At 37.2% G+C, this 25,078-nt stretch overlaps 1 protein-coding gene across 2 annotated transcripts in view; it reads right to left on the reverse strand.

Moving 5' to 3' along the window:
* GABRA3 (gamma-aminobutyric acid type A receptor subunit alpha3) overlaps window positions 1-23,427 on the reverse strand; it is a 316,285-nt gene extending 292,858 nt beyond the window's left edge. The window contains exon 1 of one of the 2 annotated variants that reach the window (XM_072743596.1): window positions 23,138-23,427. The gene's annotated coding sequence lies outside the window, so the exon portion shown is untranslated. Of the gene's footprint in view, window positions 1-22,620; window positions 22,957-23,137 lie in introns of those variants that run through there. The other variant, XM_072743595.1, reaches the window with a different exon arrangement.
* Between the last annotated feature and the right edge of the window lie 1,651 nt (window positions 23,428-25,078).

The following is a 25,078-nucleotide window of genomic DNA, read 5'->3' on the forward strand; positions in this document are numbered from 1 at the left end:
GATGTATAGTAATGATAACTAAATCATAAAACATACTTTAAGAATAAAAACACAACCACAATTGCTTTACAAGAAAATCGAAAAAAAAAAGAGAAAATATGTCCATGGAGCTGAAACAAACAAAAAAAGAAACTTAGCAATAGAGTCACCTAAAGTCACTCACCTACTAGGAAACACGCAGAGGCAGAAAGGAGTTCAAATTCTGTGGGAATTGTGGCACGGTAGCAAAGTTAGGTTACTAAAGAAAACTAAAAAGGGAAACAAGGATTTCCTAGCTGTACATTATGACTTAAAAAGTTCTATAAGGGCAGCCCCGGTGGCGCAGCGGTTTGGCGCCGCCTTTAGCCCAGGGCGTGATTCTGGAGACCCTAGATGGAGTCCCACATCGGGCTTCCTGCATGGAGCCTGCTTCTCCCTCTGCCTGTGTCTCTGCGCCTGCCTCTCTCTCTCTCTCTCTCTCTCTCTCTCTCTCTCTCTCTCATAAATAAATAAATAAATAAATAAATAAATAAATAAATAATCTTAAAAAAAGTTCTATGATATGTATGCATAGCTGAGATTGGCAACTGAGGTGTTACCAGAGTGGTAGGAAGTATTAGAGATAGCTATGCAACTGAGACTTGTGTCATACCATCCACTGGCTCAAAAACTGGACCTTTGAGAAAAACAAAACAAAACTGGACCTTTGTATCCTCATGGAACAAAAGTCCCAAACTGACAACATAAGCACTTCTTCTGAATGGGGAGCTGATCAAATAAAACATAATCCAGCCAGACCTAAAAGGGGTTAGTGAAGCAGATAGAATAACTGAATTTTCTCATTTAAGGTAAGTTTGCAGCAAAATTCCAAGCCTATAAAAAAACATCCTGAAAAAATAATAAATTCAAGAAGTGTGAGGTTAAAGTCCTAGGGAAATATAGCAATTTGAAAAAGACTTTAAAACAAATGTTTGACATCCTCCAAAAATAGGAATAAGCTTATGAAGAGCAAGAACAGAGATTATAAAATAAAAAAAGACATGCAAATCAGAAAATGTGTAAATTAAAAAATACAAATGCTGTAAATCAAGTCTACAGACTCTGAAAAAAAAGCGCAAAAGAGAGCATAAACCCTGAACTGGATATGGATGAAGAAATAGTCAACTTTAAGATGTTTCTAAGAACTAGCCTGAGAATGAAACACTGAGAGATAAAGACAAAGAAACTGATAAAATGAAAAAGAGGTTAAGAGACCTGGAGAACAGACTTAGAAGCTCCAACAAAGCCTAATAATGGTTCCAGAAGTAGAAAATAACAAGTATAGAGGAATGATAATGGCAAATTTTAGACTAATTTAAACTATCAGAATAGTGATGGCAAAGGAAAGATACTTGTATATATACTAAACTGAGAATTTACCACCTACAGACTTCCAATAGAGAAAATAATTATAAAAAATTACAAACTACAAGATTTTTAAAAACTTAAGAGTCCTTTGCAGCTACAGATAGTCAATTGAACATAAGCATTTGTTTCTGCTTTGTACTGAAACCCCAGTAAATTGGCAGTAAAAGAATTTAATTCAAAAACCAACAAAGAGAAAGGGAGATGGGACCAAAAAAATTGTACAAGACTTCTTCAACCCTATTTATCACTCAGAATACAAGGAATTAGATCTTTATCCTTCAAGGGAGATACTTAGAATATTAATTTCCGTTAAACCTTGTTAGTCCAAAAGAAAGGACCTACAGACATCAACATCCTAGTTCTCAACAAAATAACCTCAGCATATAATATACCTATCGATTCACTCAGCATTTCTAATCAGTTTTAATGTTCCACTCTTCAACAGGAACAACCAACCAAGAAGCAGAAGAACCAAGAAGGTGGGCAGCCTCTAGATGCTGGAAAAGGCATGGAAATGAATATTCCTCCAGAGCCTCAAGAAAGGAACACAGCTTTGCCAACACCTTGATTTTAGCCCTGGAAAACCTCCAGAACTATAAGAAGATAAATTTGTGTTGTTTTTAAAACCACTAGATTTGTGGCAATTTGTTACAGTGACAACAGAAAATGAATACAATATATTATCAGGCTCAGCTATGAATGGGATTAACATAGTCACAATAACACAAAATTAAATCAATATTAGGCTGTGATTAAACAGTGTGAAGATTGTCCAGATAGGGGGTTTTAAAAGTACCAAAATCTCTATCTTCCAGAGTGGAAAGTTAAGAAGTAGCGCCTAAACATTTAAAATTAAGAAGGATCAATAATAAGCATGTCATTTACGGATAGATTATAAATACCTAAAAATTACCTAAAAGGGTTGAAATTGGTTGTGTCTGGGAAGAGGGCAGGGAACTACTGTTTTTTTTTTTTTTAATAGAAGTGTTGGGAATGAGCATGTTGCCTTATTGATTTTGGTGGGGGTTTTTGCATACAGTTGACACAAAATGTTACATTAGTTTCAGGTGTACAATTTAGTGATTTGACAAGTCACCATACAATGCTATTAAAATATCATTGACTATATTCCCTATGCTGTGCCTTTTATTCCTGTGATTTATTCATTCCATTAATGGAAACCTGTATCTCCCTCTCCCCTTTTCTCATTTTATGCAATCCCCCACCCCCCACTTAACCTCTGGCAACCATCCCATTTGTTCTGTGTAGTTACACTTTTGATTCTGCTTTTTGGGTTTTTTTTCTAAATTCCATTTATGAGTGGACCCATGTGGTATTTGTATTTCTCAGCCTGCCTTATTCCACTTAGCATAATACACTCTAGCTCCATCCATGTTGTCTCACATGGCACAACCTCAGCCTTTTTTATGGCTTCATAATGTTTCATTGTGTGTGTGTGTGTGTGTGTGTACACATATACACACATTTTCTTTATTGATTCATCTATTGATGGACACTTAGGTTGTATCCTTATCTTAGCTATTGTTAATAATATTGCAATAAACATAGGGGTGCATTTATCTTTTCAAATTAGTGTCTCATTTTCTTTGGGTAAATAGTAGTAAAAGCATTGAATCATATGGTATTTCTATTTTTAATTTTTTGAGGAAACTCCATACTGTTTTCCACAGTGGCTATACCAATTTACATTCCCACCAACTACAAGGGCTCCTTTTGCTCCACATTCTCACCAACACTCGTCTTTGATTTTAACCATCCTGACAGGTATAAGGAGAGATCTCATTGTGGTTTTGATTTGCATTTCCCAGATAACTGATGTTGAGCACCTTTTCATGTGTCTGTTGACCATATATGTTTTCTTTGGAAAAATATCTATTCAGGTTCTCTGCCATTTTTTTAAATCAAATTGTTTGGGGGTTTTTGGTGTTGCATTGCATAAGTTCTTTGTATATTTTGGCTATCAACTCCTTATTGTATATATCATTTGCAACTATCTTCTCCCATTCAGAAGGTTGTCTTTTTGTTCTGTTGATGGTCTTCTTCACTGTGCAAAAGCTTTTTATTTTGGTGTAGTCCCAATAGCTTACTTTTGCTTTTGTTTCCCTTGCCTTAGGAGACCTATCTAAAAAAATGTTGCTAAGGCCGATGTCAAAGAAATTACTGCCTATGTATTCTTCTAGGAATTTTATGGTTTCAGGTTTCACATTTAGGTCTCTAATCCCATTTTAGTTTATTTTTGTATATGGTATAATAAAGTGGTCCAATTTCATTCTTTTGCATGTTGCTGCCCAGTTTTCCCAGCATCATTTACTAAAGATTCGGTATTCTCCCCACTGTAAATTCTTGCCTCCTCTGTCACAGATCAATTGATCCATATAAGCATGGGTTCATTTCTGCATTTTCAGGTTTATTAGATCTTGATTAGTTTTTAGATGTTTTTTAGATCTCATATTTCTTAGGTCATTGATTCAAGTTTGTTTTTGTCTAATAGATGCATTTAGTGCTATAAATACTTCAATACTTATTTAGCTCTATTTGATAACTTTTGATAAATGCCTTTTATTTTCACGTCCATTTCAATTAGGATCCTTTTTCTTTGCTTTTCTTTTTTGAGATTTTATTTATTTATTAATGAAAGACACAGAGAGGCAGAGACACAAGCAGAGGGAGAAGCAGGTTCTCTATGGGGAGTCCAATGTATAAAATTGGAGATATATATATAATTTTGAAGATTCTTATTCATTCTTATGTTATTTTTAAAAATTCTATGGTGTTTCATATCTCCTGCATATATTAACTATGTTTTCTCCCTTCTGAAATTCTTATATTGATGTATTATTTCTTTTCTAATTATTTTGGCTAGGACATAGAAAAGAATATTGCTTAGTGATAGGGATACAGCAGTTCTAGTTTTGTTCCTGATTTAAGTGAGATTGTTTTGAAAATGTCTTCATTAAGTACAGCATTTGGTGTAGATTTTGGTAGATACTGTTCAAATAAAGGAAGTTTCCTTGTGGCTCTATGCTAAGATTTTTATCGTGAATAAGAGGAGACTTTCATTGCATGCTTTTTTTCTTCATTTATTGAGCTGTTCACACATTTCTCTTAATATAATGTTAACATACATATTTTTAAATTACTGTAGGTAATTCAACCCCTTCTGGACCCTTCTCATTTTTTCAGGATGGTGAATTGCATTGATAGATTATTTAATACTGAACTGTCCTTTCATTTTTTGGATAAATCTACTTGGTTATGTACTATATGTGGCTGTATTTGTTTTCGCTTTAAAAATTTATCTGTGTTCATTAAGTTGATTTTATTATTTCTCTTCAATTTTGAAATCAACATTATGCTAAGTTCACAAAACGGGTTGTATAGCTGTATTTTTTTTTTCAGTTTCTGGAACAGTTTGCAGAAGTCAAGATTAACTTTCATAATAGTTTAATACCACTGACTTGATTCTTGTGTGATCCCATTCCCTCTTTATACAGGGTATATGGAGGGAGATTTAATGTTTAACCTCCTGGTCCAATTTTCTGTTTCTTCCAGTTTGCAATTTCTTCTATTATTTTCATAGGAATTTATCCATTTATTTTGTTTTGTAATGTAATGGCCTAAAGCTATTCATAATACTGTCATGATTTTTTTAAATCTGTTTTGACCTTTATCAAAATTATATGGAGATTGAATTTAAAGTTAAATATTTCTCCAAGGTTTCATTAAAAAGAACACCAAAACACAAAAATAGACATGTAGATCAATAGAATAGAATAGATAGCCCAGAAATAAACCCACAATTATATGGTCAATTAATCTATGACAAAAGAGGCAGGAATATGCAATGGGGGAAAGAAAGTCTTTTCAAAAATGGTGCTGGTAAAACTGGACAGCAATACACAGAAGAATGAACTGGACCACTTTCTTACATCATACAGAAAAATAAATTCAAAATGGATTAAAGTCGTAAAAGTGAGACCTGAAATCATAAAAATCCTAGAAGAGAACACAGGCACTAATTTCTCTAACATACTTTCACTACTAGGATTTATCCCCCAAAAACAAAAACGCTAATTTGAAAAGATAAATGTACATCATGTTTATTGCAGTATTATTTACAATAGCCAAGATATGGATATAACCCAAGTGTCCATCAACAGATGAATGAAAATGATGTGATATATATATATATATATATATATTTTACATATATATAAATAATGGAATATTATTCAACCATAGAAGAGAATGAGATGTTGCCATCTGTGACAACATAGATCTAGAGGGTAATATGCTAAGTAAAATAAGTCAGACTGAGAAAGACAAATACCATATGATTTAACTTATATGTAGAATCTAAAAAACAAAACAAACGAACAAAGAAACAAACAGATAACAAAAAACAAACTCTTAAATACTGAGAGTTGATGGTTGTCAGAGGAAAGGCGGATTGGAACAGGGCAGGGGGGTAGATGAAATAGATAAAGGGGATTAAAGAAAAAAGAAACTTGAAAATGAAGAGCAAATTAAATTCAAGGAAAGCAGAAGAAAGGAAACAAGAATTCAATAAAAGAGAAAATAGGAAAACAATTTTTAAAATAAGTGAAGCAAAAAGTTGGTATTTCGAAAGATCAATAGAATTAGTAAACTTTTATACAAACTGGTATAGAGAAAAAGACAAGATAAAAATTATCATTATCAGTTATGAAGACAAGTATGTCACTATAGGCATTACAAACATTAAAAGGATTACAAAGAAACATTATGAACAAGTTTATGGAGATAATGTAGATGAGATGAACAAATTTCTTTAAAGACATAAATCACCAATTCTTAAGAATATATAATATGAATAGACCTTTCTGTATAAATCAATTAAATTCATAGTTTAAAACTTTGATCATAAAGAAAATTCCAAACAAAAAAAAAAAAACTCTGAAAAGCCCAGATGGCTTCAGTAATGATTTCTACCAAATGCTTAAGGAAGAAATAGCACCAATTCTACACAAACTCTTCTAGAAAAATAAAAGAGGAAGAAACACCGCCCAACTCACTTTATGAGACCAGAATAACTACCATATCCAAATAAATGTAAGAAAAGAAAATTAAAGGCCAATAATCCTAATGAGCATACAAATAAAAATATTTTAACAAAATATTAGCAACTGGAATCCAGAAATATGTAAAAGGACAATAATACATCATAACCAAGTAGAGTTTTATCTTGAGACTGCAAAGGTAGCTCAACACTGGAAAAATAATCACTGTAATTCTGCACATCAACAGATTTTTTTAAAAGATTATTTCAATAGATACAGAAAAATCATTTGAAAAAAAAATCCAACATATATTCATGATAAAATTCCTCAGCAAACTTCAGATAGAAGAGAACTCCCTCAAACTTACAAATGACATGTAAGACAAGTCTAATGCTGTGAATGGATAAAGATGGAATAATTTCCCCAATAAGATCAAGAGCAAGACAAGGAGATCTGCTCTAACCACTTCAATTCAACATTGTATTACAGGCTCTATTCAGTTCAAATACAGCAAAAACAAAACAAAACAAGTATACAATTTAGAAAAGAAATAAAAATGTATTTTCATTTTTTTTATTTATTTATGATAGTCACAGAGAGAGAGGAGAGAGAGAGAGAGAGAGAGAGAGAGGCAGAGACACAGGCAGAGGGAGAAGCAGGTTCCATGCACCGGGAGCCCCACGTGGGACTCGATCCCGGGTCTCCAGGATCATGCCCTGGGCCAAAGGCAGGCGCCAAACTGCTGCGCCAACCAGGGATCCCCTAAAAATGTATTTTTAGACAATATAATCATCTACATAGAAAATACAATCTAAGAAAAAAAGTCACTAGAACTAGTGAGTTATGTAAGGTCACAGAATGCAGTCAATATATAAAAATTAATTATATTTCTGTATATAAAAATAAACATTCAAAAGTTGAAATTTTTAAATGCCATAAGAGCATCAAAAATGTAATACTAAGAATAAATTTAACAAAATATATTCAAGACTTGTACACTGAAAACTATAAAAACATTGAGAGAATTTAAAGAAATAAATAATGCAAAACTATACCATGTTCATATTTCAGGAGACTCAAGATTATTAAGATGTAATTTATCCCCAAATTAATGTATGAATTGATTTCAGTCCCATTAAAACTTTCAGCTGGATTTTTTGGGAGAAGAAACTGATCAGTTGGTTATAAAATTTACATGGAAATGCAAAGGACCTAGAATAGGCAAAATATTTTTGTGTGAAGAACAAAGCTGGAAGATCCATAATAACTTATTTTAAGATGTAAAGATGTAAATCAAAGAACTGAAACTATAAAATTTTAGAAAACAAATGAGAAAACCATTTTGAACTTAGTTAAGGCAAAGACTTCTCAGAATACAAAAGATAAAAGTCATAATACAAACTCCACATAGAAAATGAAAACACAAATCACAGAATGAGAGAAAATATTTTTCAAAATACCTGTCTCTTAAAGGATTGTAATATATATTTATTTTACGACTTAATAACAGAAATATAATACAAATATCTCAATTTTAAAATAGGCAAACCATTTGAATGGACATTTCTCCAAAGAAGACGTATAGATGACCAGTAAGCACATGAAAAGATGTTCAACATCAATAGTCACAGGGATATATATGCAAATCAAACTACAATGAGCTACCACTATATACTCACTAGAAGGGCTAAAATAAAGACAGACAAGGCAAGATAGAAGGTTAATATATACAAAAGTCAATTATTTTCCTGTATACCAGCAATAAACAATTGAAATTTGAAATTAAAAACATGACACTGTTGGGAGTTTTTTTTTTTTTTATTCTTATTTTTTGTTTTTTTTTTCTATTGGGAGCTTGTGAAGATAGCAGAGTAGGAGGACCCTGAGCTCACCCTGTCCCATGTTTACAACCAGATATCAGCCACTTCCAAGTCAATAAACTGGACAATGTTCCCAAGCCTGGCAGAAAAACTCTACAACCAAATATAGAGAAGAAGCTGCATCTGAAACACTGGGACAGTCAGAAAGGCAAAAGGTGAAAGGCAAAGGGAGGCTGCCCACAGAAGAGAGGGAGCTGGGCATGCAGAGGGCAGAAAATGGGCCCTTGAACCAGGGAGCTCACACAGGGAAGACTAAAGACTAATCCACATAGCTTTAAAAATCAGAGGGGCTGGATTCCATAAGTTTGTATAACCACTGGGACTTGATCTTTAAAAGCCAGTTGACAGCACTGGGTGACCTCAAAGGGCAAGCGATAGCTGAGTGCTGGCCCTTAAAGAGACAGCAGCTTGTAGAGATGAGCCAAAATAAAAATGGAAGTTTACACAATGCCTGGGGCAAACAGGAGATGGATCTGTTTATACTGATTTTGGAGCTTGTTAGGGGGGGTTCTCTGAAAACAAAGTACTTGGCAGACACCATTTTTCTCCCCCAACCCCCAGCATAAGTACAGAGACACCTGTGAGATGTAGGGCTGCATAGACACTTGCTACTTAATCTGCTAGCAGTGTGCCAAACCCATGAGCTATCCTAAGGACTTACCCACTCCAAGCCTGCTGGACTCAGCCCTGGGCTCATGGCAAATTTTGTTAAAGCCATGTAGGGACCCTGCCCAACCATTGGGTACCCAGCTGCCATCAGGCACTGCACACATCCACTGTGATGTGCCTGGCCACACATCCCCAGACACTGAGATGCTGTACCCAGCCCTAAGCCCTCAGCTGCCATCACACACCACCGGGGCCATGGAGCACATGCCCAACCCTCCTTTGCACACAGCACTTAGTTGCTCACCCACAGCCTACTTCATGTGCCACCCTGCATGGCCTCAGCCACTGTAGCATGTCACACCCAGCCTCACACCCCTGGCCAACCTTGCATGTGGCCCCCAGCTGCTACATAGCTTCAGGTGATCCAGCATAGGACTAGTGGCCCAGCACAAATTTTGCTAACGCTGCTGCCCTGCTCCAAAGTTCTCTAATGGGCACACCCCCTCAGAATTGGCCTGCCTGTGTCCCACTAACACCACAGAGAGCAAAAACAGCTCACAACAGGCAGAGAGTCAGTGCAGAAGTCTGGACTGAAAGGGAAAGCTACATAGACAGAATAGCAAGGTGTAAACAACACACATAGGAGACTCTCATGAAGTGCCAGGTTCTAGTGAACAGGGGACAGTGCACTGCAAGGCACTCCAGGATCTCTTCTTCATAAAATCACTACCTTCAAGAGCAGAAGGCACAGCTGACCTTCTTAACACAGAAAAATAGACACAGAGGGGCAGATAAGATGAGGAGACAGAGAAATTTATCCCAAATGAAATAACAAGACAAGGCCACCGCCAGAGAAGAAGATAGAAGTAACATATCTGATAGATAATTTAAAGCAAAGATCATAACGATAATCACTGGACTTGAGAAGAGAGTGGAAGACATGAGGGAGATGCTTAATACAGAGATGAGGAATAACGTAGCAGAGATAAAGATCACAAAAAAATGAAATGAGAAATACACTTGATAGAATGAACAGTAGAATGCAAGAAGCAGAGGAATGGGGCACCTGGGTGGCACAGATGGTTAAGCATCTACCTCTAGGTACTGGGGTCAAGCCCTGCTTGGTAGGGAATCTGCTTCTCCCTATCCCTCTGCCTCAGCCTCTTCTCATGCATGTATTCTCATATTCTCATTCTCTCTTTCTCTCTCTCTCTCTCCTTCTCTGTCTCAAATGAATAAATAAAATCTTTAAAAAAAAAAAAAAAGAAGCAAAGGAATGAATTAGTGACCTAGAAAACAGAGTAATGGAAAATAAGCTGAACAAAAGAGAGAGAAAAGAATTATGCAAAACAAGAATGGACTTAGGGAACTCAGTGTCTCCATCAAACAGAGTAATATTCATATTATAGGAGTCCCAGAAAAAGAGGAAAAGGGATAGAAAATTTGTTTGAAGAAATAATAGTTGAAAACTTCACTAATCTGGGGACAGACATCCTATTCCAGGAGGCACAGAGAACCCCCAACGGAATCAACAAAAGCAGATCCACACCAAGACATGTTGTAATTAAATTTGCAAATATTGTGATAAAGAAAAAAGTTTAAAAGCAGCAAGACAAAAGAAGTCATTACTTACAAGACGAGCAAGAGATTTTTCAAAATAATCTTTGCAAGCCAGAAGGGAGTAGCGTGGTATACTCAAAGTGCTAAATGGGAAAAATCTGCAGCCAAGAATACTCTATCCAGCAAGGCTATGGTTCCAAAAAGAAGGAGAGATAAGAGAGTTTCCCAGACAAACAAAAACTAAAGGACTTCATGACCACTAAACCAGCTCTGCAAGAAATATTAAAGGATACTTTTTAAGTGGTAAGGAGAGACCAAAAGCAACAGTATGGTGTCAGAAAATGAGTAGTAAAAATCAGCAAAATGAGCTCTACTTTAAAAATCAGTCAAGGAACTCACAAAAAAGGATATATACCTAACATGTGGGGAGGAGAAAACAATGAGTTCAAACTTCAATGACCATCAACATAATGTAAACTGCTACATACACAGGAGGTTATATACAAACCTAATGGCAACCATATATCAAAACCCACTAATAAATATGCAAAGAATAAGGAGAAGGAAACCCCAATATATCATTAAAAAATCAGCAAAACATGAAAGAATCACAGAAAATCTCCCGAAACAACCCAAAACAAATAACAAAATGACAGGACACTGCTATCAACAATTACTTTGAATGTAAATGGACTATATGTTCCCATCAAAAAACATAGGGTAACAGAATGGATAAAAAATAAGACCATCTATCTGCTGCCTACAAGAGGCCCATTTTAGACTTAAAGACACCTGCAGATTGAAAGTGAGAAGATGGAGAAATATTTTGCATGCAAATGAATGTCAAAAGAAAGCTGAAGTAGCAATACTTGTATCAGAAAAAAAAAAAAAAAGACTTTAAAACAGACTGTAGGACACCTGAGTGGCTCAGTCAGTTGAATGTCTACTTTCGGCTCAGGTCATGATCCCGGGGTGCTAGGATGGAGTGCCACATCGGGTTCCCTGCTCATTAGGGAGTCTGCTTCTCTCTCTCCCCTCTGTTCATGCTATTTCTCTCTCTCAAATAAATAAATAAATAAAATCTCTTTAAAAATAAAAAATAAAACAGACTGTAAAAAGAGACAAAGAAGGACACTATATAATAATAAAGGGGATGGGGATCCCTGGGTGGCTCAGTGGTTTAGCGCCTGCCTTTGGCCCAGGGAGTGATCCTGGAGTCCCGAGATCGAGTCCCACATCGGGCTTCCTGCATGGAGCCTGCTTCTCTCTCTGCCTGTGTCTCTGCCTCTCATGAATAAATAAATACAATCTTTAAAAAAATAATAATAAAGAGGACAATCCAATGAGAATATATAACAATTTTAAATATTTTTGAGCCCAACACAGGAGCACCCAAATACATAAAACAGTTAATAACAAACATAAAGGCACTAATCAATAATAATACAATAACAGTAGCAGGGGGATCCCTGGGTGGCTCAGCGGTTTGGTGCCTGCCTTTGGCCCAGGGCGTGATCCTGGAGTCCCGGGATCGAGTCCCACATCAGGGTCCCTGCATGGATCTTGCTTCTCACTCTGCCTGTGTCTCTCTGCCTCTCTCTCTCTCTCTCTCTCTCTCTCTCTCTCTCTCTCATGAATAAATAAATAAAATCTTAAAAAAAAAAAACAGTAGCAGACTTGACCACCCCACTTACATCAATGGACAGATAATCTAAACAGAATATCAACAAGGAAACAGGCTTTGAATGACATACTGGAACAGATGGATTTAATAGATATATTCAGAACATTCTATCGTAAAACAGCAGAATACACATCCTTTTCAAGTACACGTGGAACATGCTCCAGAATAGATCACATACTAGCCCACAAAACAAACCACAACAAATTCAAGAAGTTCGAATTCATACCATGAAACTTTTCTGACCACAATGCTATGTAACTAGAAATCAACCACAAGAAAAAAATCTGGAAAGACCACAGATACATGGAGGTTAAATGACATGCTACTAAAGAATGAATGAGTCAACCAGGAAATCAAAGAAGAAATAAAAATACATGGAAACAAATGTAAATGAAAACACAGTGGTCCAAAACTTCTGAGATGCAACAAAAGCAGTTCTAAGAGGGAAGTTTATAGCAATACAGACCTACCTCAAGAAGCCAGAAAAATCTCAAACAACCTAACCTTATACCTAAATAAGTAAGAAAAAGAACAAAATCCAAAGCCAGCAGCAGGAAGGAAATGATAAAGATTGGAGCAGAAATAAATGAATGGAAACTAAAAAAAAAAAAAATAGAAGAGATCAAGAAACAAGAAGTTGGTTCTTTGAAGAAAATCAACAAAATTGATAAACCTCTAGCCAGAATTATCAAGAAAAAAAGTGAAAGGACTCAAACAAAATCACAAATGACAGAGAAGAAATAATAAACACCACCACAGAAATAAACAATCATAAGAGAATATTATGAAAAACTATATGCCAACAAATTGGACAACCTAAAAGAAATGGTTAAATTCCTAGAAACATAAACTACCAAAACTTAAAAAGGAAGAAATAGAAAAATTGAACAGAACATTAACCAGCAAAGAAATTAAGTTGATAATCAAAAAACTCCCAACAAACAAAAGTCCAGGACCAGATGGCTTCACAGGCAGATTCTATCAACTATCTAAAGAAGATTTAATACCTGTTCTTAAACTATTGCAAAATATGGGAAAGGAAAGAAAACTTGCAAATTATTCCATGAGGGTAACATTACCCTGACACCAAAATCAGGTAAAGACACCACTAAAAAAGAGAACTTACAAGCCAATATCCCGATCAACATACAGGCAAATATATGTAGTAATCTGCTCATTGTTTTAGATGCTTCTCTGAGTTTCTAAATATTTCAGAGTATTCAAAACTTTAAAAAAGAAACAAAATAAATGTATAAATGATAAATTTATAATAATAAATTTGAGCAAAATGAAGAAATAGAAATTAAAATTATAAATAGCAAATTCCCTGTATACCAGCCATAATAAATTAGCAGAAATAATGAAAGATCCCTTTCACAAAATTAAAAGCATAACATAAATCTTACTATTATACACTCTAAAGAGATAGATATATAGAGGGTCAGATTCCACCCAGCTGGTAAGTAGAAGAGCTGAGGTAATAAAAATTATTTTAAAGCTACAAAATATTTAAACTTTGTAACTAGGACAGAAAGAGTCGGGCTACAAAATATGGAAATTAAATAAATCCCAAAGAGAATCCTATATATAACAATTTATATATATTAAATGTGGCATCACAGAACAGTGGGAAAGGATTAATTATTCAGTATTTGTTATTGTGAAAACATTGAAAGGGAAAACAATTTAGAAAATTATGTCGCATCACACACCAAAATAAATTCCAAAAGGATTAAACAATTAAATATAAGCAATAAAAATGAAAAAAATCCATTTAAGCACTTATCTAACTTGGGTGGGGAAAAACTTACACATGAATTCATGAGAAAAAAAATACAAATGAGGGGATCCCTGGGTGGCTCAGTGGTTTAGCGCCTGCCTTCAGCCCAGGGCATGACCCTGGAGTCCCGGGATCGAGTCCCGCATCGGGCTTCCTGCATGGAGCCTGCTTCTCTCTCTGCCTGTGTCTCTGCCTCTCTCTGTGTGTCTCTCATAAATGAATAAATAAAACCTTAAAAAATACGAATGGAAAGATATATGTAATTACATAAATGTTAATTTGTGCATAAAATTTCATTTAAAACACAAACCTGAGAAATATTTTCCACATATACCAAAGAAAGGTCTAATGTCTATTAAATCTATACACTGTCCATACAAATGAATGACATGTAAGTTCTCAATAGAAAAATGTATATATGTCATGAAATATGTTCATGGGAAGGGAACAAAAGTGACCAAGAAACACAAGATAGTCCTCATACTCAGTTTAATAAAAAAAAAATTAAACCAGTAAGATATAATTTTGCTTCTATTATATTTGCAGATTTTAAAAGAACAAACACCCAGTATTAGTATAGGTGTATGAGCAATGGTCTGTCTTATACAGTGAGACAACTTCACACATATATCAAGAGCCTTTAAAAATTTAATTCTTTGGTACAATAATGCCTCTTATAAAAACCCACCTTAAGAAAATCATTTATTCAACAAATATCTAGTAAGGATCTATAATGTATCAATAAATTGCTCTAGGTACTGGGAGGTACAATAGTGAATGCAACATAAAGAAAAATCTCTGTGCTTAAGGGGCTTGCAATTTAATACAAAGATCCAGACAATAAATTAGTAAACTATCTGAACTATTAGGTTATGATACAGATAAGGGAGAAAAAGATAAAGTAGGAAAAGAGAAGAGTGAGTGTTGGAGGTGTAGGGCTTGCATTTTTATGGATATTGTTATAGGAGACCTTATGAAGGTAACATTTGAATTAAAGACCTAAAACAGGTGAGGTTCAAAGAAGCAAAGTTTTGTGCATAAAGGTATACATTGTAGGGCTATTCATGATAACTTATGATTAAAAATAATTTAAATGACTGATAAAGGATCTGTTGAATAATGTAGGTACAATTGTACAAATGAAAATTATGAAGCCATTAAAAACTGTCTGAAGGCTGGTGAATGATATGATGAAATGCTTATAGTGTAATACCAATGGAGAAGCCAGATATGAAATAATACATGTAAGGTATGATCCCAATTATGTAAACATGGAAACACATCTGGGAGGAAGCAGAGCAAGTGGTCTTTGGACAAGGCATTTAGAGGTGATTTGTGTTTTCTCTCCATTTTAAAAATTTTCCATTATGAGGTTGTTTCATTTTATAAGTAGAAAAAATTAGAAGTAGATATTACAGTCTCAAGGAAGATTAATAAATGTACAAAGTTTTTTTAAATGGTGGTGCTAATCAGCCATGTCAAGGACACTGGATCCAGCTTTGGATATTTTATATTAAGAGTGATACTAAAAACTTGAGTATCTCCTATAGAAGATACTCAAAATATATGTCATATGAGCTCAAGAATTGGGAATATATGGACTGAAGAAAAGATGAAAAGAACAAACTCTCTTTAAACTTTTGAATAGCTAATTACAGGGCAAGGAAATGGAAATTAGTCAGCATTCCTGTTGCTCCAAGGAGCAACCAATGGGTTAGATTCAGAAGACAGATGTCAGATCAGTATAAAGAACTTGCTAACAATCACAGTTATCAGGTGGTGTTAAGCAACCTTTCCCAGAACTATTCATATTGAAAATAAATGACCATATGTATCAGTTGATAAGACTGCCTTTATATGATTGGTAAGGACCCTGCTATTTCTGATCTCCTCTTGTACTATTTTAAAAAGTTATTTTATGCTATGATCACTTACATAATTCCACCCCCATCCACCTCCCCTTCCCTTCCAAAAATCTATGTAATACTTGATTCCTTTTAAGAAATCATTTTTAAACAGAAAAGAATACCCTTCAAAATATACATCCTGGAGATTTTTATTCTTCTTTCTGTGTATAGTGAGGAGACATTGTGTACAAACATCAATACCTTTAAAATCATGTTTTAAGTATAAAAAATGTTTTTCTATTACCAACCAGTATTTCCCTTTACCACATTTATCTTTCACATAGGAAGAGACTGTCTGGACCTCTACATCTCAGCATATGAGATAATCACCTTGCCTCTGTTCCACAGTATCCTGTACCATTTTCTTTACAGTGCCCTTAGTTCATATTATAATCAGCAGTGGTGAAAATATCACCCAGTACTCAGTTACTACAGATTTTAGAACACAGTCAGTTCTTTTCTTAGCTTTCAGAACAGTGATGATTTCAGCCATCTCAGGAATAGAATAGGAAAGGGCATTCCTGTGATCTCTTCTAAGCCCTATGAATACTTGCAACAAAATTAGCAACCTTCAGAATTCCATATAAAATCCTGAGTGTTGCTCAAATAAGTGACTGAGCCTGAACTACCAGCACTGGACCATGAGAATGTAGTAAAGAATAGAGCATAAACTATACAATCTTTCAGCGTGGTTTAGTCCAATTTTCTTCATTTTACAGTTATGGAAACAGAGGCTCAAACAAGTGATTTGTCACAAGAAACTAAGCAACCAAACTAAGACTAGAAGCTAGACTAGGCTATCTGAAATCTCATCTTCAGAGAGATTTTTAATATCCAACTCTTCATATTTTTGTCTTATCAAGTGTGTCTTTCTCTAACTTGTTGAATGGGAAGAGTGAACATCTGGAAAGAGTGCTGACTCATTGAGAATTTCAGTTAAGCAGCACGACATATAACCTGGTTTCAAGTAAGCCTGTGTTCTTGAGGACATGAGACTAGAGGGAATCTTACCTTTCCTTACAGCACTATCATCTGCCAAACAACAGCAAAATGGATATGATCATCCAGTCTTTTAGTAAGCACTGTGAGCATCATAACGGGGAGGACTATTAGAAACTGGGTGTTGTCAGTACACAGTTTTGCTGAAAAGTCTAATAATGGTAACCCAGCCTTCCTTCTTAGAGCAGTATATTTTCCTCTCTACACTAATCACAATGTACAAGCACATAATTCAATAGTTTGTAGAATAAGGTCTATCTCAGTATCTAACTTGTGAGCCCAAACAGCAAAAACCATGTTTATTTTGCTCACCATTACATTCTCCATGTTAGTAAATGATAGGTATTCAAGAAATATTTGTCCAACTAATAGATGAGACCTCTCCTCTACTGGCTCTTTCATCATGCTGTATTCTCAAATGTTCCTTCCACACGCCTGTTCTCTCCTCTGTAGCCTTCACACAAGCTCATCTTTGTTTTCTCATATCCTAAAGCATAAGCATTCCTCAAAGAAGAGATCTTTGGATCCATTCTTTCTACTTCAAGTACTGTGTCTATATCAATGACTCCCAAATCACTCTCCAGTTGACTTATTTTGAGAGCTCCAATTCCACATTTCTTTCAACTGTACCCAGTACCTTTAGCTGGCCTGTGTGACCTCAGTCAAATCAAGTGACTCCCCATCTCAGGATCAGTCAGGATCACCCATAAAATAAGGGAATTGCTTCTCTACTGCATATAGAAGTTCTAATTCTCCAAGCTAGCATTTAACATTATTTTACAGCCAAGCCAAATATTCCTTACATACTTTTACCATACATTTCACTCCAACATAACTAAGCTCCTCACTGTTCCTAATCCATGTCCTCTGCTTTTCTGGCCTCTTCCTAGAACAGCAAACTGTGTCTCCAAAGTTTGCCTAATCTTTGAAGCCCACTTCAAACAGCACTTCTGGGAAGCTGTCTTTGATCTCCTTGCATGCCCTTCTTTTATGTGTGTGGATTTCATTCTCCTAGAATTATAGTTGTTTATATATTTCTTCGCTCTCTTACTTGACTCTGTCATCTCAGAGGGCAGAAGCTATTCCTAAATCAGCCTGTATCTCCCACATTGCCTTTGGTTCATAGCACTTAGTAACCTTATACTGAATGGATTCAGTTTAGGCGATATCAGTCATCCTGCTTAAAAAGCCTTTAATCAGTCCCTGTGTTTCTGGAATAAACATCAAAATCCCTACAATGGCCCACTTCAGCCACACCAGCTTTTGTTGATTTCTTAAATTCACTGTGCATCTCAAGGCCCTCATGCATGCTCTTCTCTTCATCTAGAAAACTGCTCCACCCCACCATAACCTCATCCCACCCCCACCCCATGTCTCTACTCAACCTTAAGATCAGTTCCTCAAGGAAGGTTTTCTTAAACCCCACACTAGATCAGTTTTTTTTTCTGTTATATACTTTTATAGCCCCAACCTCATATTTTTCTTTCATAGCATTTATTACTGACTGAAATAACAGTTGTGTGAGTATCTGATTTATGGCCTCTTCCCCATCAAACTATAAGTTCCAAGCAAGCAAAGGCCATATCTGTTTTGCTCACCCTTGTATCATCTGCATGGTGCTTAATCACATCACTGAATAAATAGCTGTTGAACCACTAAATTGATGAACAACCGATTTAAAGGTAAAGATTTGGGACTTAGGGTGTATAAAATCTTTGCCTGGCTTGCTATAATTCATTAAAAATAAAATTGGGGAGATCCCTGGGTGGCTCAGCCATTTAGCGCCTGACATTGGCTCAGAGAGTGATCCTGGAGTCCCGGGATCGAGTTCCACATCAGGCTCCCTGTGAGGAGCCTGCTTCTCTCTCTGCCTGTGTGTCTCTGCCTCTGTGTGTGTCTCTCATGAATAAATAAAATCTTAATAAAATAAAATAAAATAGGGATGCCAGGTAAACTGGCCTTATATTTATCATTAGAGATTTATAAAATAGAATAAATACTGCCTCCCAAATACTAGAAGGAAACCAAAATTACCTTTCTTTAAGGAATGTATGGCTTCAAAAGGCATAACCAACACCAAGTGACTTGTTCATTCACTTAATGAACATTTATTAAACATCTACTCTACGCCACACACTAGGATAGTGGCTGTTAGTACAATAAATTGGAGTGACAATTTACTTGTTGTAATATATATCTAAGAGGGGCATTTATAATAAAAAAAATGTTTATGATAGTCACAACAAGTGATGCTACTTTGTAAGAATATTAAGTTCTCTGTCAAAGGAGACATTTAACCTGATGGTGAAAAATCATTTAGCAAAAATGACTTTGAAATTATAAGTGGGCCTCTTAAATTAGTGGCAGCCTAGTGCATTGCCGTTCAAAGTGTGGTCTACAGATCAATGCCTGTCTGCAAACTATTATTGCCAGGCAGTAATGACCTAGGTGCAGAAATTGAGAATAAGCACTTATAAAATATTATAGCAATTTAAAAAATATTTAAGGATTTTAGTTATTTATTCATAAGAGACACACAGAGAGAGGCAGAGACATAGGCAGAGAGAGAAGCAGGCTCCCTATGGGGAGCCCAATGTGGGACTCGATCCCAGGACCCCAGGATAAGGACCTGAGCCAAAGACAGCCACTCAACCACTGAGCCACCCAGGCGTTCCTAAAAATTATTTTTATGTCTATTGAATCTAGTAATAAAAATGTGGGCTTATATTTTGCCTTCTCTTTCATTTTCTAATAATTCATAATGTATTTTATTGAACTAACAGTCTATGATGGATTGAAAGATTTTTAAAAACTGGTCTTTGAACAAGGTAGTTTGAAAAGCACTGGAACAGCAGATTCAGGATTACCTGGTAATTAGTTAAAATGGAAAAAACTCAGATTATACCCCCAGACCCTATCAATCAGAATTAGCATTTTAACAAGATCACCAAGAGATTCTTTTGCATATTAAAGTTTGAGAAGCACTCCCCTAGATGATTTTGGAATCCCTAAGAACCCTGAGATTTTATAATTTACTTCAGATGGAGAATCATGGATCTGAAAAGTCCCTTGGTGATACAATCCACCTTATCATTTTTAGATGTAAAACTGAGGTCCATGGAGAAGGACTCAGGTGTCCAAGGAAACTGGCAAATTAGCAGAGCTAGGAATAGAACTCAAATTCCCTAACTCCCAGCTCAGTCCTCCACTCTAACACACTGGGTGCTCACTCCTACTCCACCCAGTCTCATTCTGCACCATCCCCTCGGTGATGTCACTGTTTCTGAGATACTTTCTGACTCAAGAATATATTCTTCTACCTTCCATATACTGTGTGAACCTTGAATCACCACTATTTCAAGTGTCTCCTTTATGCTAATTGCCCTTAATCCCTGTTGCTCAAATCTTCCCACATGCCTATTCTCTGGCTGCTATAATGGACATTCTGGAGCTTCAGAAGGACTAACACTAACTGATTCTGGTCTTTAGGGGAAAAAAAGAGAGCTTCTTTGTTCCCATGTGTCCACCTGATACCAAAAAGCAAGCTTTTCCAAGGAAGACAACATACACCATTAAGACTGCTTAAGAAAGCTCAGTATGCTCAGTTTGTGACTGACAAACAAGAGAATGGGATACTGCGCCATATTAATAAAAGTCTAGCTTCCAAAATGAGGCAAGCGATGATCCTTTACTTGTGATCTTGTCATATCTGAGGCTTTGAGGGCAGAAGTATGACTGCTGTCTTCAACTATCTGAAGAGCTATTATTAAGAAGAAGCAAATTTGTTGCAGCTAGTCCCAAAGAACCAATGAATACAAGTTACAGGAAGACAGACCTTGGCTTATAATGGGGATTACTTTCTGGCAACCAGAATTGGTCAAAGACAAAAAGAGCCATCTAATGAGCTCCCTGTCACTGCAGGGAGATCAAATAGAAATCAGTCAATGAATTGAATGCTTAGGACAAATTGAAGAACTGGGTGGAGAAGTAAAGCCTAATGACCTTCCAGTTTCAAGTTTTTAATATTCTAAAATTTTCAGGACAAGGTGACTCTAAGCCCTCAGAAAATAAGAGAAAGATCTGGTCCTGAGAAAAAGCAGCCTTTGTGGATATGAGATGGACGACAGTGAAAAAGTGAAGTCTTTCCAGGTAGCCTTTCCAAGGAAAGAAGGCTGGCCAAGGAAGCCTTTTGGGCGGCAACTCCAGGAAACCCAGGTGAAGCTTGGGCCAGCCACGAGGCCAGCCACTAGCCCCACCCCCCTAAGTTCCTATTACCTTACACAAAGGCTAGGCTACTACTTTCCAAAAAAAATTCTTTTGCCAAGCAGTACCCTTCCTACTAAACCTACACTTGCCTAACCAACAGAGGTGCAAAATTTTCCCCAAGGAAGCAGTAGTGCTTAACGTCAAGACTATGCATTCTAGGCCCAGGTTGCTTGTGTTTTAACTCCTAACTGGGACATTTAATTACTGTAACCTTAGACAAGTTACTTAACCTCTCTGTGCTTCAGTTTCTTCATCAGTAAACCAAGGATAATAATAGTATCTGCTTCATAGTGTTGGTGTAAGAATACACATTAAACCCTCAGCCTGAGATCCAAAACATACTGGGCACTCAACAATGTTAGCGATTAGTATTGATGTAATAATTGTATTGATGTAAGGCATGGCAGTGTTGCTAACTCAGAAAGCTCCATCAAGCATCCAGATCCCTTCTCCTACCAGTTCAGAGGGGTTTACTACAACAGCTTCAGCCAATCCTCCAGACATCCAGAACCAGCTGATCCTCGATAAACCATACAATTCGCACCAGGAATGCTGGCTCCTCACCCTGCTCTAAATCCAAAAGCCACCCCTCCCCCAGTCCTCCTGCCTATGCCACCCTCGGCCACAATTAGAGGACCAGCAAACTGCGAGGCCAATTCCAGACAAACCATCAGGTGTTTCTTCCTTCTCAAGGACGTAGCTGGACTTAATACCAAGCCTGCCAGTGGGATGGGGTAGGGTATCTGAATCCCTGGTCTAGCCTGTCTGTTCAACTACCTAGTATGGGGAGTGCGCAGGCAATGGGGCTTCCAACGGGGAAGCAAGAGAAGCCTCCCAAGTTTGTAAAGGAACTCAGGCCCAACCCCACAATGAACCCCTTAAAGGAAGGGGGGAGGTCTCAAGCTGCTTTCAAAGGAAGCAGTTATTTACAACTTTCTACTCAGTTGCATCTGGGAAAGGTAACAGGGAGAGGAGGGGAAGGGCTGCATGGTGTTCTCCCTCTTTCTCAATTCCAGCAATGAGAAACAGCTGCAGAGAAAGAGTTAAAGGAGGAAGGAAGCTCCAGCCATTACCCCATCCCCGTGCCTAGGGCTGTCTGGGGGGTCATGACTGTGCTGTCTGCTCTGGCTAGGGGACACTGGGTGGCTTTCTGCAGCAGCTGCCGGGCCCCCCAAGCAATTTGCAAGGTCAAGGCTGACCTGTTTCCAAAAAGGAACAAAACAATTCACTGACAATGAAGCAAATCACGCATACACCACATCACAACCCCCCTCCCCAAATCAGGTTTTACCCCAGTTCCTCCCTGCCCAGATGCCAACTCTGGGCTCCCACCAGCCCCACAGGGGAACCCAGGATAGCATCACAGCTGCAGAGCGTGTCTCGCCTCCCCGGCCAACCCAAGGAGACTCTCAGTACGGGGGAGAGATGCTATCGCTAAAGGAGACCTGGGCTTGGGGGAGGGGGAAGGAGGGCCAGCTATGCTCCTTACCAAGCGCCACAGTCACTTCCCCGAAGCGGAGAGAAGAGAAGGATGAATGAATTGAAACAAGTTGGAGATTGAGTCCTCACAGAGCTCGGCTTCCTCTTCTCTTTCTCTGGGTCTCTCTCCTGGTCCCTCTCGTCTCTCTGCTTTGCTCGCTAGCTTGCGCGCGCTCACGCTCTCCCTCTCCCTCTCTCTCCTCCCCCTCTCCCTCTCTCTCTCTTTCTCCCGCCTCTCCCTATCTCTTCTCTCTTCCCTCCTCCCCTCCCCCCTTGCTGGCTTTAGATTCACCATTGCCTGGTGCTGAGCACGCGGCTGTGCTAGGGCTCCGGAATACAGTGCTGCAAGGCTTTGGATCTGTGGTGCTTTTAGGAAAGACTAAAGTAGTATTTTATTATTTAAGGTTTCCAGCAGAGAAATAGAGAGAAGCTCAGAGGGAAGGGGAGGAGCAGAGGAAGCAAGGGAAAGAGAAAGAGAGCAAAAGGGTAAGAGCAGTGAATAGGAGGATAAAGGAAGTATGGATTACCATGCTGATGTGTAATGCTTGCTAGCTGCTCCAAGACAGAAAACAAGCGGTCTGTCTCCCTTATATCCCTATGGGTGTGTCTTCTTAGCTCAGGCTCCAAATAAAGGTTTCACAATCCTGTCTGTTCACATTCCATCTCTACGAACAGTAATGAGCTAAAAAAAAAATTACATCAAAGAGGTTGTCATTCCCTCTCCACTAAGAAGAAAGGGTTCAGCCACATCGATTCCCTAACGACCTAACTGCCACCTCCACCCCCCACCAAGTAGGTGTGAAACCAATTCAGAACTGTCAATTGGAGCTTCCCTCTAGGCAAAACAGACAGGCTGCAGAACCACAATGCTTTCCTTTCAAGAACCTCAGAAGGGAATATAGGTATAGGTAAGTGTGTGAGCCTCATGTGCATTTGCACATGGGGGAATGGGACGGAGAAGAGAAGGAGATTCTTTAAAATGTAGAAGAATTGTAGCAGAGGGTAAAGAGACCTAGGCTAAGAATAAAATAAAGGAACTTAGGTTTGAATCCTGCCTCTAAAAATTGCTCCACTGTACCTTGACAAGTTACTTCTTTAATCTGGCTCTCAACGTATATATCTTCAATGGCAAAACAAATGGTGAGATGTAGATGATTTTGAAAGACTCTTTGATACCTAAGAATCTAGGCTCTAAAACAGGGAAAAAAATCCCAGGTGATGAAGAAATTCATTTGTTGATAGTGAAAAAAATACTACCAAATTTCAAGATTTCTCCAAAGATGGGTCCTCAAATGGGATCCCAAATCACACTGACATGACATTCCATTTTGAATGTTTTAAGAGCAGTACTAATATAAGTATATTTAAGAGCTACTCCTAGCCTACATACAATGTTTAGTATAAAAATACTGGTCTCAATGTACCTACAGTGACTCAGACATGGTAGGCATTTAAAATTTATCCCACAGTGGGCTATTTTTATCCCCTACCCCGAATTCCCAAAACTCTACTCTTGCCCAGTGAGAAACATGTGTTCACTTCAACTAACTTCTTCTAAAGCCTATACCCCTATATTGATTATACAGAGAGTTAGGGATCCATAGGCTCAGAGTCACTGAGCTAAAAGGACCCAGAGAGATAACCATTTCATTATGCAGAAGAGAAATTGACCTGCAGAAGAGAATTGACCTGCAGAAAAGAGAAATTGATATAGCTCACACAATCTTATAGTGAATCAGTGATAAAATCAAAACCAGCACCCAGTCTGCTGGTCCCATAGTATTTTTCTCCACCAAAGCAACAGGTAAGTTTTACATAAAGCAAGCATATTTGTTTACATAAATGTCTGTTGGATTTAATGGATTAGCAAAATGGCAAAAAGAAATGTATGAACTGACATAAGGCTGCTGTGTTATTTCCTAGGTCTGCCATAACAACTTACAATAAATTTGATGGCTTAAAACAACAACAATTTATTGTCTCACAGTTTTGGAGGCCACCTAAAGTCTGATATCAAAGTGCTGGCTGGCAGGGCCACACTTCCCCCAAACGCTCTAGAGGAGAATTGTCCCTTGCTTATTCCAGCTTCTGGTAGCTCCTGGCATTCATTGGCTTATAGAAGAATCACTCTAATCTCTGCCTCAATCTTCAAATTGTCTTTTCCTCTGTGTCTCTGTATGACCAAATTTCCCCATCTGTTTTGTTATAAAGACACCAGTCATTAGATTTGGGCCCATCCTAAGTCCAGAATGATTTTATCTTGAGATCTTTAATTCTCCAAAGATCACACATCCAAATGAGATTACATCCTTAGGTTCTGAGTGTACATGAATTTGGGGAGAAATGCTATTCAATGCACTACGATGGCAAACTTTATTTTTGTGAAATAAAGATACTAACAAATAAGCCATCTGTTATATCCTTTTTAAAGAAAAGATATTGGGACGCCTGGGTGGCTCAGTGGTTGA

Source organism: Vulpes vulpes, chromosome X (genome assembly GCF_048418805.1).
Source record: "Vulpes vulpes isolate BD-2025 chromosome X, VulVul3, whole genome shotgun sequence".
NCBI classification, from domain to species: Eukaryota; Metazoa; Chordata; class Mammalia; order Carnivora; family Canidae; genus Vulpes; species Vulpes vulpes.